The sequence below is a fragment of the Phragmites australis genome, chromosome 21 (assembly GCF_958298935.1).
Source record: "Phragmites australis chromosome 21, lpPhrAust1.1, whole genome shotgun sequence".
Lineage (NCBI taxonomy): Eukaryota > Viridiplantae > Streptophyta > Magnoliopsida > Poales > Poaceae > Phragmites > Phragmites australis.
Genome location: NC_084941.1, coordinates 9,102,551 through 9,114,381, shown reverse-complemented (window position 1 = coordinate 9,114,381; position 11,831 = coordinate 9,102,551).

The following is an 11,831-nucleotide window of genomic DNA, read 5'->3' as shown; positions in this document are numbered from 1 at the left end:
TAAAAAACTTAGCTCACAATGCTCATATGGGTATTCTTGGTCCCTTATGGATTTATATTGGACGATCAAAGGATATTTGCATCAAGATTAATGATCTTCTAGTTCTAAGTGTCATAATGTGATGAAGGACACTTAGAATAGTTATGAGTTCCTTCTTTTAGTCTTTTGATCTTATTATAAAGGGAGCTAAGTGTTGTAGCTTGATCTAGTTGAGTCTAGACTTAGTTGGATGCACATTTGTAAAATTTTAGCACTAGATAGCTCATGCACACTTGTGAAATTCTAGCACTAGGTAGCTCAAAGAAGCCCATGGGTGAGAAGTCATGAAGTTAGAACTCAAAGTTGATTTGAATTTGATGAGACTCAACAAAAATGTTTTCACCGGATAGTCCGGTGTAGAAAGAATTATACTCATTAGAGCAATTTAATGCTCTATGCAGAAGTAAATTGACCTCACCTGATGGTTCGGTGATGGGAGCAAAAGCATAATGTAGTATTTAATAGAAGGGTTGATTTTCGAAGAAAACTGAAGTTAAGTACACTGGATGATCTGGTGTTAAAGAGAGTGTGAACACCAGAGCATTTAACAGAACATTGGATTTTTCAGAGGAGAGAAAATTCAAATCGCCGGATGGTCCAGTGTTGTGGAGTTTAACACACCGGAGCATTTTTCTAACTTGGTGTCTCGGTGCAGGGACATATGAACTCACCATATGATTCGGTGTAGTGATTTGAAGATCACCAGAGCAATTCAGGCAACGACTACTAACAGCTAGCAAGGCTAGCTTTTGCAAAAGGTAACACACCGAATTGTTCGATGTGTACAAGGTTGGGTACACCGGACTATCCGATGTTCATAGAAAGTTTGAGTGTTTGTGCAATGACTAGATTTGGACATTTAGCCTATATTTACCCCCTTACTCGATTTCATTCGTCTCTCTTGCAACCCAGAGGAGTTCATACATTGTGCGTGTCATCAAGAAGCAAGGGAGAGCACTTGAGTTGATTTTCAAGTTCTTTAATGCAAGATTTAGGACGTCATTAGTGCTTCAAGAGTAGCGAGTGCGCATCTAGCTGTTGTCTAGACTTGATCAGGATCAAGTAAAGAAATTACCTTGTTACTCTTAGTGGTTGACAACACCTAGCCGGTCTTGGTGGTTGGAGGTATTTTTGATGAGCTCTTGGAGTTCTTACGGGAGCCCCGGGAAGAGCTTGTAATTGGTTTGATATCCACCAATTCGGAGATGGAGAAGTGGCAATCGCTAGTGAGCACTTGAGTCTTGGTGACTCAAGGGGGAGCTATATCCTTGTGTGAATGCTCCAACGAGAATTAGGTGAGAGTTACAACTCTTCGATATCTTGGGAAAAAATCAGTGTCCTCCTTCCCTACTCACTTACTTTTCCACAATTTACTTCAAGCATTTACTTTTATGCAGGTTTCAATTCCGCATTTACTTTTGAGTTCTTTGCTTGCCTGTTTGTTTGATTTGTTCTAGCTTGCTTGCTCGAGTAGTTGATTTTCCTTCATCTAGGTTAAGGTTGCTATTTGTTCTATAAATCGAAGAAATTAAAATTTGATTAGAGATTTATTCACCCCCTCTAGGGCCATTAGATCTTTTCAATTAGTATTAGAGCCTTGTGCTCTTGATAGACCTAAAATCCTAGAGCAATGGTCCCGGGGAGTGGCGGTAGCGTGCCAAAATTCGAGGAAAAGAACTTTGCCTATTGGAAGTTTCGCATGATGAGCTATCTTGAGGCGATTTCCCCTGAAGTTTATCTTGACACCTCCATTGTGTTTGATCAACCATTTTTTGAGTAACAAATTACGTGGAATGCAAAAGCTAGAAATGCCATATTAGTGAAGAGGTCTTTTCAAGAGTGAGGGATAATGAATTAGCTCATGATATTTGGACCGGACTTTGTGAAATTCATGAAGGGTCTAAGAAAGTTTAGGAGGAAAAATATCATGTGTTAATGAATACTCTTAATAAATTCAAGATGTTTCCTAATGAGCTATGCAATGAGATATACTCTCGTATGAATATGCTTGTGGAAGAAATCAATTCTCTTGAACTAACTCAATTATCTCAAGGAGACATTATTTGCAGGATATTGATAGTGCTTCCCAAGCCACAATACAATATTATCATCTCTCTTCTTCATAAGCAAGATATCAATGGTATTATCGTCACCGATGCCGCTGGGAATATAAGAGCCCATGAGATGTTCTTATTTGGTGATCGAGAAGAATCCTCAACTAAGAAGGACTTGCTCTCAATGCAAAGAGTGACAAGAAGAAGAAGAAGATAAAGCTTCCATCATCAAGTGAAACTGATGAAGATGATGATGATTATAACTTCGACTCTGAAACCGAGCTTGCTCTTCTCATGAGAAGAACTATAAGAATGATCTCCAAGTTCAACAAGAAGGGCTACAACTACGAACCAAAGAAGAACAAATTTCTTTCAGAGAAATTTGACAAGTTTGGTAGCGGAGAGAAGAAGATGTGCTACAGTTGTTGTGAACTTGGCCACATGTCATATAATTGCCCTCATCCCAACAAGAAGAGCAACAACAAGGACACGAAGATTGAAGCAAGTGAGGATGAGGACAAGCACAAGAAGAAAAGCCAAGATAAGCACACAAAGAAGAAGTTTTTAACAATAAGGGTGGAGGCTGAAAGACATATTTTATTGGTGAATGGGTCTGTGGCGAAAGCTCAAGCGAAGACTCAAGTGATGATGAACACAATGATTTCGCAAGCCTCGCCATCACTAATGAAGAACCACCGCTACCACCACCACCTATATGCCTCATGGCAAAAGGTAATAATGTGAGTAGTGATGATGATAGTAGTAGCGATGATGATGGTCTATCTCCTAGTGGTCTATCATAACTAATGAATGATTATGCTAATATCATCAAGAAGAAAAAGACTAAGATTAAGTCTCTTGAGAATGTCAATGCCAAGTTTAGCTCTAATCATGATGAATTGTTTACTAAGTACAATGATTTGTATAAGAAACATGATGATGCAGTTGCTTCTAGCAAATTACTTGAGGCTAGTAACAAGAAGCTAAAACTTAAGTATATGAACTTAAAATACAAATATAAAAAACTTGAACTTGCCTATGATGCTTTTGATCCTAACTTGAATGAATTGCCTACTATTGATGTGGTTAAGGTCAATACATCCACTTCTTGTGATGATCTTCTTGATATACCATGCTACTTTTCATGTGATAATTTATCATCTCTTAAGACTAACCATGCAAGTAAGAAAGAGCTTAGGGATGAGATTGTGAGTCTCAACTCATGTGTGGCCCGGTTGACTAAGGGGGAGTACAAGCACAAGAAAATTCTTATGAAGAATGCTATGTACTACAATAAGAGAGGCCTTTGTTGCTTCCCAAATCCGGTGAAAAAGATCATCAAGTCACCGGAAATCAACAAGTGCTTCACCAAGGAAGTTGGCTCTTATTGTCAACATTGTGAAGTCACCGGTCACCACACAAGGGAGTGTCCAATTACTTTCAAACCTCTCCCTACTTTGCCTTCCAAATATAAGTCCACTTTCAACAATAGCTATTTCTATTGCATAAACTTACAAGTGAAAAAGTAATGGCTAAATTTATTAGAACTTAAGATAAGGGCAAGCTCCCTAGGCAACTATAGGTGCCGAAAGCTCTTGTGACTCATGTCAAAGGTACCAAACTCATTTGGGTACCTAAACAAAAAACTTGATCTCATGCGTGTAGGTGAACTAAAAAAACCGGTGGCAAATATTAGGTGCTTGATAGTGGATGTACATAATATATGACCAGTAATGTAAAGATGTTCACCTCACTAGAAGATGAAGTGGGCGAGCATGATAAGGTCATCTTTGGTGATAATTCAAAAGCAAATGTGGTAGGTTTGGGTAAAGTGGCAATTTCCAATAATCTCTCTATCTCCAGTATACTTTTAGTTGAGTCTCTTAGTTTCAATTTACTTTTCGTAGCTCAGCTATATGATTTAGGCTTCACATGTCTATTTAGCAATGCTGATGTTGTCATTACTAGCAAGAAGCATAATGATCTAGTCTTTAAAGGCTTTAGACATTGGTATATATATCTTGTGGATTTTTTTGTCTAATGAAGCTAGCTTGACAATGTGCCTCTTCACCAAGACGTCCTTGGATTGGCTTTGGCATCGTCGACTTGCACACATTGGAATGAGCCAGCTCAAGAAGGCATTCAAGAACGAATTGGTGGTTGGTTTGAAGAACGTGATCTTCAAGAATGACAAGTTGTGTAGCGCTTGCCAAGCGAGAAAGAAAGTTGCAAGCTCACATCCATACAAGAAAATGATATCTACATCAAGACCCTTGGAGCTACTACACATGGAGCTTTTCGGACCAACCACCTACAAAAGTCCTGGTGGTAATGTCTATTGCCTTGTTATTATTGATGATTATACAAGATACACTTGGACTTTTTTCTAGTTGACAAGAGCAAGACTGTTGGGATCTTCAAGAACATCGCAAAGAGGGCTCAGAATGAGTTTGAAGCCATATTAGTGAAGATCCGAAGCGACAATGGGACGGAGTTCAAAAATGCTCAAGATGAAGGGTATTGTGAAGAAAGAGGCATCAAGCATGAGTTCTCATCAACCTACACTCCTCAACAAAATGGCATGGTGGAAAGAAAGAATAAGACATTGATCACACTTGCAAGAGCTATGTTGAATGAGTATGGTACACCAAAGAAGTTTTAGGCGGAAGCAATTAACACAGTGTGTAATGCATAAAATAGAGTGTACCTCCACCGACTATTAAAGAAGACGTCATACAAGCTTCTCATTGGGAGAAAACCCAATATCTCCTACTTGTAGGTGTTTGGTTGTAAGTGCTTTATCTTCCAGAAGAGAGAAAACCTTGGGAAGTTTGAACGATGTTGTGATATTAGATTTCTTATTGTTTATACATCTAACATCAAAGCATATAGAGTATTCAACACCGATTTTGTTGAAGAAACATATGATGTGGAGTTTGATGAATCTAATAACTCCCAAGGAGAAGGTATTGCTTGTGATGATGTAGGTGATTAACCCTTGAGAGAAGTGATGAAGATGATGGCAATTGGAGACATCAAACCTAAGGAGGATGACAAATATTTACCTTCTACTTCCACTCCACACACCTCTATGGCACCCCAAGTTGATCAAGATGAAGCGAAGGATGAATAACCTCTTCCATCACATGATGTACAAATCTCTCATAAGGAAGCTCAAGCTCAAGCTCAAGATGTTGGGCCACCGAAAGACATACCATAAGAATCGCAAGAGAAGCAAACACATATCTCAAAAGATCACCCAATTGACTTGATCATTAGGAGTCCATCAAGGGGAGTAAGAACTCGATCTCGTCAATGTGCTTCATCTTGTGAACATTACTCGTTTGTTTCTTGTGTGGAACCAATTCATGTAGATGAGGCTCTAAAAGATCTGGACTGGGTGATGGCGATGCAAGAAAAACTAAACAATTTCATCCGCAATGAGGTTTGGATTCTTGAAGAGAGGCCTCAAGACAAGAACATCATTGGAACCAAGTGGGTCTTCCACAACAAACAAGATAAAAATGGTGTGGTTGTTAGCACCAAGGCAAGTTTAGTCGCGCAAGGTTTCACACAAGTTGAAGGATTGGATTTCGGCGAAACGTTCGCTTATGTGGCAAGGCTTGAAGCTATATGTATCCTTCTTGCATTCGCTTTGTATCATAATATTAAGCTTTATATATTATGAGTAAAGAGTGTATATTTAAATGGCTTCATAAATGAACTTGTATATATTGAACAATCCTCCGGTTTTGAAGACACTAGATATTCTAATCATGTCTATAGGATGCACAGGAGCTCTACGGACTCAAGCAAGCCCTAAGAGATTGGTATGAATGTCTACGTGACTTTCTCGTCAACTAAGGATTCATGATCAGGAGGGTGGACACTACATTATTCACAAAGATCATCGACAATGAACTTTTTCTTTGTCAAATTTATGTTGATGATATAATCTTTGATTCAACTAACAAGGAATTTTGTAAAGAATTTGGGGACTTGATGTCAAGAAAATTCGAGATGTCGATGATTAGCGAGCTCAACTACTTCCTTGGATTTCAAATCAACCAATTGAATGAAGGGACATTCATCCATCAAGAGAAGTACACGAAGGATATTCTCAAGAAATTCAAGATGGATGATTGTAAACCAATCAAGACTCCAATGCCTACTAATGGACATCTCGACTTGGATGAATCGGGTAAATTGGTTGATCAAAAGCTTTACCATTCTATTATTAGGTCACTTCTTTACCTTACCGCATCTAGGACTGATATTACGTTTAGTGTATGCATGTGTGCTCACTTTAAAGCTAATCCTAAAAATTCTCATCTTAGCACCGTAAAAAGAATCTTATGATATCTTAAGCATACATCTAACATATGCTTGTGGTATCCTAAATGTGCTAGTTTCCTACTCTTGGGTTACTCGAATTCTGACTTTATCGGATGGCATGTGGATCATAAGAGTACTTCGAATGGGTGCCACTTGCTAAGGTGGTCCCTAGTTTCTTGGTCTTATAAGAAGCAAAATTTCATAGCCTTTACAACCGTGAAAGTTGAATATATAGCAGCCAAAGCATGTTGTGCTCAAATCCTTTATATGAAGCAAACCTTGTTAGACTTTGGTGAAAATCTAGAGAAGGTTCTACTCCTTTGTGACAATGAGAGTGCCATAAAACTTGCTAATAATCCTGTTTAGCACTCTCGTACAAAGTACATAGATATCCATCATCACTTCCTTAAAGACCATGTGACTAAAAATGATATCTCTCTTTGTGGTGTAAGGTTGGAAGATCAATTGGCGGATATCTTCACTAAATCTCTAGATGAAGCCATATTTAGTAGGTTGCGAAGTGAGCTAAACGTGATAGATGCTTCTAACATCATGTGATGCTCTTGTCATATTGATGCACATCATAATAGGCACTTATCTAACCTTCCCTAGATAGTGGTGAACATGGGTTTTGCTTGAGTTGGTAGCCCTTTTGTTTTGCTCAAGGTATGTAGTTGGGTTCATCATGAAGAAGCTTAAGAAGGGAAGTAATATGACAAGATAGTTTATCTTATTGGTATGCATTCACATGCCATATAATTTGCGTTTATGTTTCAATTCATACACTTGTTATGCATTGTATGTGCATTGGCGATAGAGATCAAAAAGAAGAATATCACTCATTGAGATTGTTGTTCATTTTCCATGTGAACATACACCTCTATAAGTGTGATTAAAAAAATATAAGTACTTAATGCATATTGAGTCATGTCATAGTAAATTTAAAGCCTTAATCTTTGAAATTATAGGCAATATAGCTCAAACATTTCCTTGTAGTTTTCTTCCTCCTTTTTTGCTTTTTATTACCTATTTTGAAATTATTATAAGATAGTTGTTTTGGAAATATTTGCAAATGAGTGTTTTAGAGGGTGAGATTTCACTCGAACTGGTCCAAACATGTGTTTTTGTTGAGTGGTCATTTAAAGTTTGGACTCAGAGTGAAATTTTAGTTCAGCAGAAATCATTTCTTATCACCGGATGGTCCGGTGCTCTCTGCTTTCTTCTCAATGGACCATCCGGTGCCCAATTTGTTGGCGTTGCTAAGGTATCTGGAAAAAGGTTCGGTGTTACCTCGGATTACCTCATCGGACCTTTTGGTACTTGTATTAGCGGTAGCAAATTCAGAAGGAAAAGAAATAGTCGGATGCATGCAAAATTTTCCAAACTGGACCATCCGATACTCAGAGTAGTTACTCACCAGACTATCCGGTGTTCAGTTTTCAGTTTGGAGAAAATTTGCAGAGGTTCTATTAAATTGTCTGGTGCTCACAACATTCATCGCCAGATTATCCAGTGTTTCCTTTTTTGGCAGGACCCATATGTCATATATTTATCCATCTTGGCCGGATTTCCCCCTTTCTCTGCGAACTGATCTCGCGCCCGACGCTAAATCTCGCCCCCTCACCGTCCACCGCAACCGGCCAGTGCCTCAATCACAGCAAACTCCACCTGTGTCGTCGCCACTGCTCAGCACCGCCGCAGCAGCTCCACCACAGAAGTGTGCCGCCACCGCAACTCACCATTGCCAGTCACCGAGCTCACCACTGATTGTCAATTCAACATCTTCAACGTTCTAAGGCTCTCCTCTGGCAATTTCCTCTTGTTAGGCAAACCCTAGCTCGTTTTTTATCAAATTTCACTCACATTCATTCAAATTTCTAGAAAATTTGAGTCAAATTGCTGCAATTAAAGTCAAATCCCATGCAATTGTTCCCTAATTAGAGTTGCAAGCATGACTCCCTAGCATGTTCACCAAAATTCTCCACAAAATCGTAGGATTCAAAATTCGGGTAAAATTCATTCAAATTTCAAAAACCCGAATCTCTCGCTCATCCATATATTCTTCTTTGATCTCTTAGATGGGTCATGAGCATCGCGACAAGGGAAAGGCCATCGAGCAACCCAAGAGGAAGAAAACTAAGGAATAGAAGGAGTGAGATCGGGTGATTGTAGCTGTCAATGGCCTAGTGATGGTTCTACGCCTCATCAATCCACCCGTACTCGTCAGGTAGCATGGTTAGGTTTGACACCGTCCGACCAATCAAAGAGCCGAAAGAGGGCTCGACAGGAGTCTCATCCAGAGTGAGAGGAGGAGCTGACAGAGCAACAGAGCAGACACAGCCTCAAGGGGAGATCCATCTATTAGACTGAACCACTTACAAGTCCCCGAGGATCAAGAAGCTCCATTTTGTGCCTATTAGAGAGTGGTTCACCTCATAGAGGGATGAGGGGGTCAGTCCCAGGTTTCACGCTTTTTATCTTAGGAGGAGAGTTAGCTTGAGTGTTCATAAGAAGCTCAACTAGCATTATTTGGAGCTAGCAGCTGGTGGAGTTGATATGAGAGCCCACTTTGAGGCCATTCCAGGACTTGCAGATCTATTATCATGAGTGAGCAGATACGTGGATGATTGGGTGAGAGTCTTCTATGCCACGGTTTGGATTGCACTCGAGAGGAACTTCATTCAATTCATGTTCCAGGGAGAGAGTTGAAGGCTCTATAGGAACAACATTGTCGAGATGTTGGGTCTTTAGGTGAGCTCTCGGCCTTTGCATGAGATAGTACATCCTCACGCTCAGCCACCCCACCGTCCTCTCATTGGTGGGGTATTCCGGACAAATGATGAGATCCGACCAATCTTCAAGCAGCCCTTCGTTCCAGGATCACTCAGAATGCCAGATATGTTGACTCCTGAGGCGAAGGCATTACATATGGCATTGAGACGTAGCCTCCTCTCGAGGATTGGATATGGAAAGGCGATCACCAGTCTACAATAGTGGTTGATCTTGTCCATTCTCACACATCAGTATTTTGATGTAGTTGATTTGATCCTGTGTGAGATTGAGGACGTCATAGCAGAGGGGATGACTATGGCCAGTGTCACCCTGATTTTTAATTTTCATAAATTTTTAAAATTAAACTATAGGTTGAATAATTATAATATGAACAAGCCTATTTTCTAAATTCAAATTCAAATTTTATTTAGGGTTATTAATTGTTTGAATGCATTCATGCTGAAAATAGGCATTTATGTTTTATTTTGAGTTGTTGAGTTCCTATGTTTTTATTGGATTTTATTCGAGCTTTTGCAGTTTATTAGAATTTATTTGATTTATATTTTATTTTCAAAATACCAAAATGTTTTTGTAAGCTCAGAATATTTTTATTTGGCTTCTAAATGATTTCAAAAGCTTGCTGAAATTTTCTTAGAGTTTATAGGTTTTATTTTATCTTTCATTTTGCTTCATTTGCAATTCTTGTTTTCTGAAATTCTCCAAAAACCCACCCTGGTCCTGCCCATCCTTCTCTACCTCTCCTTCTCTAAATCTGGGCCGACCTCCCTCACTTCTGCTTGGCCTAGTCCAACATTAGCCCGCTTCCTTCCTTCCGGCCTGGCCCAACCTGATTCGACCTGCTCCTTTATCTCTGGCCCAACTGGCCAATCGGCCCTAGCCAGCCCCCATCTCTCTCTCTCTCCACTCTCCCTCCCTCCTAGACCTGGCCGAAGCTAGCCAAGTCCAGCGTCGACCTTCTTCCACCATTCCTTACGCTTGGGCCACGCCAGGCCCATCTTCTCGCACGCGTGCCGACGTGTGCTTTTTGCTGCCCACCATGTGCACATCTGCCTCCTCTGCATCACTGACAAGTGGGCCCTGCGCCCTATCGTCGTCCTCCCAAACTCTCGGCCGAATTCGAGCCATGCCCCCTACCGCCCTTTTGTCTTGGCATGCACGCCATGAGGTCTTGGAGCCTGCCTCCTACATAAATAGCCGAGCGTGCCCCTCGATTTGATTCCCCTGCAAACCTACCGCCCTCATGCCCTAAATCGCTAAGATGCCAAACCCTAGCTTTGCACCGCCACTGCCATTGATGAGCTCGGCGAGCTTGTTGATCTGCACCTCCGAGCGTGCATTTTCATCTACGAGATCTTGAGAAGCTTCACGCACCCCTGAGGAACCCTGTGCACCTGCGCACTAATGAGTTTTCCCGCCGGAGCACCATCCTCTCCGTCAGCCGAGTGCCGCCACCTTCTTTCACTCAACAGCCGACCACCCCGTGGTTTCTTCACCCTCTCCAACGCTTGAGGTAAGGTCGTCATCCTCTTGTTGTGCCCCGCCGCTGCTTGCCGTCGAGTTTCAAGGCTGGCGACGAGCTCAATGCCCTTCTTCGGCGAAAGCACCACCGCTGGAGCTCTTCCGTCGCCATCTGTTCGCTGTCGATAAACCCGACCAATCGGATCTAACCATAGTTGTCCGATCCAATCTGAACGGCTTAGATTAGATCAAAACATACCCCTTCGTCCACCAATACAAAGCTACCACATGCCATACTTAAATCCAGTCAGCACATGTGCCATGTCAGCCCACCACATCGTTGTTCACGTCAACAACTTTGCTGACTTGTCAACCCACATGTCATCCACATGTATGCCACGCAAGCCAACTAAGCCCAGTCAACCTAAGATTTACAAATAGGTCCCTTTGTTTTTACAAGAAAGCCACTTATATTTTTTAAATATTAATTTTAGGTCCTATATTTTTGCAAAAAACTCCCTAGACTTTAATAAATTAGATTTTAGCCCCTGGCTATTTTGCAGTTAGGTCCCTAAAACTTCAAAGTCTCATATCTTTTTTGTTTTAGCTCTGACTTGAGTGATTCTTGCAATCAAATTTTCCTAAAAATATGATCTATCTAACCATACTAGTTTTAGGTGTTAATTCTCACATCTTTATAGTTGTTATTCCTCATTAACATCTAGAACCATACAACATGAAGAAATTATTTTGATTAGTAAATTTATGGTTGTCACGATGACATATAGGCCATGAACTACATGTCATTGTACCACAGACATGAGTTTATGATATTAAAATAATATATTAATTTGTAGGTCACACATGTTAATGCTTCAATCGATCTTTTCTATCATTCTATGTGAAAGCTTAGTTCCTATCTCTTTATCTTTCCTCGAAAGAACTCCAGTAAATTATGTTCTCTTTACCTAGCCCAACCAAAATCCCAGTTTCTCTTATTTTTGCAATTTGGAGTTTATTCGATGTTGCTTTTGTTTGTCGATAGAATTTGCGAATAGTCGATAGCGCTTCGGATCTGTTCGAGGCATTTCAAGACCAAGGTTTCGATAACACTAAGTAGCATTGGGTAAAAGAAAAGTGTACTTGTTAATC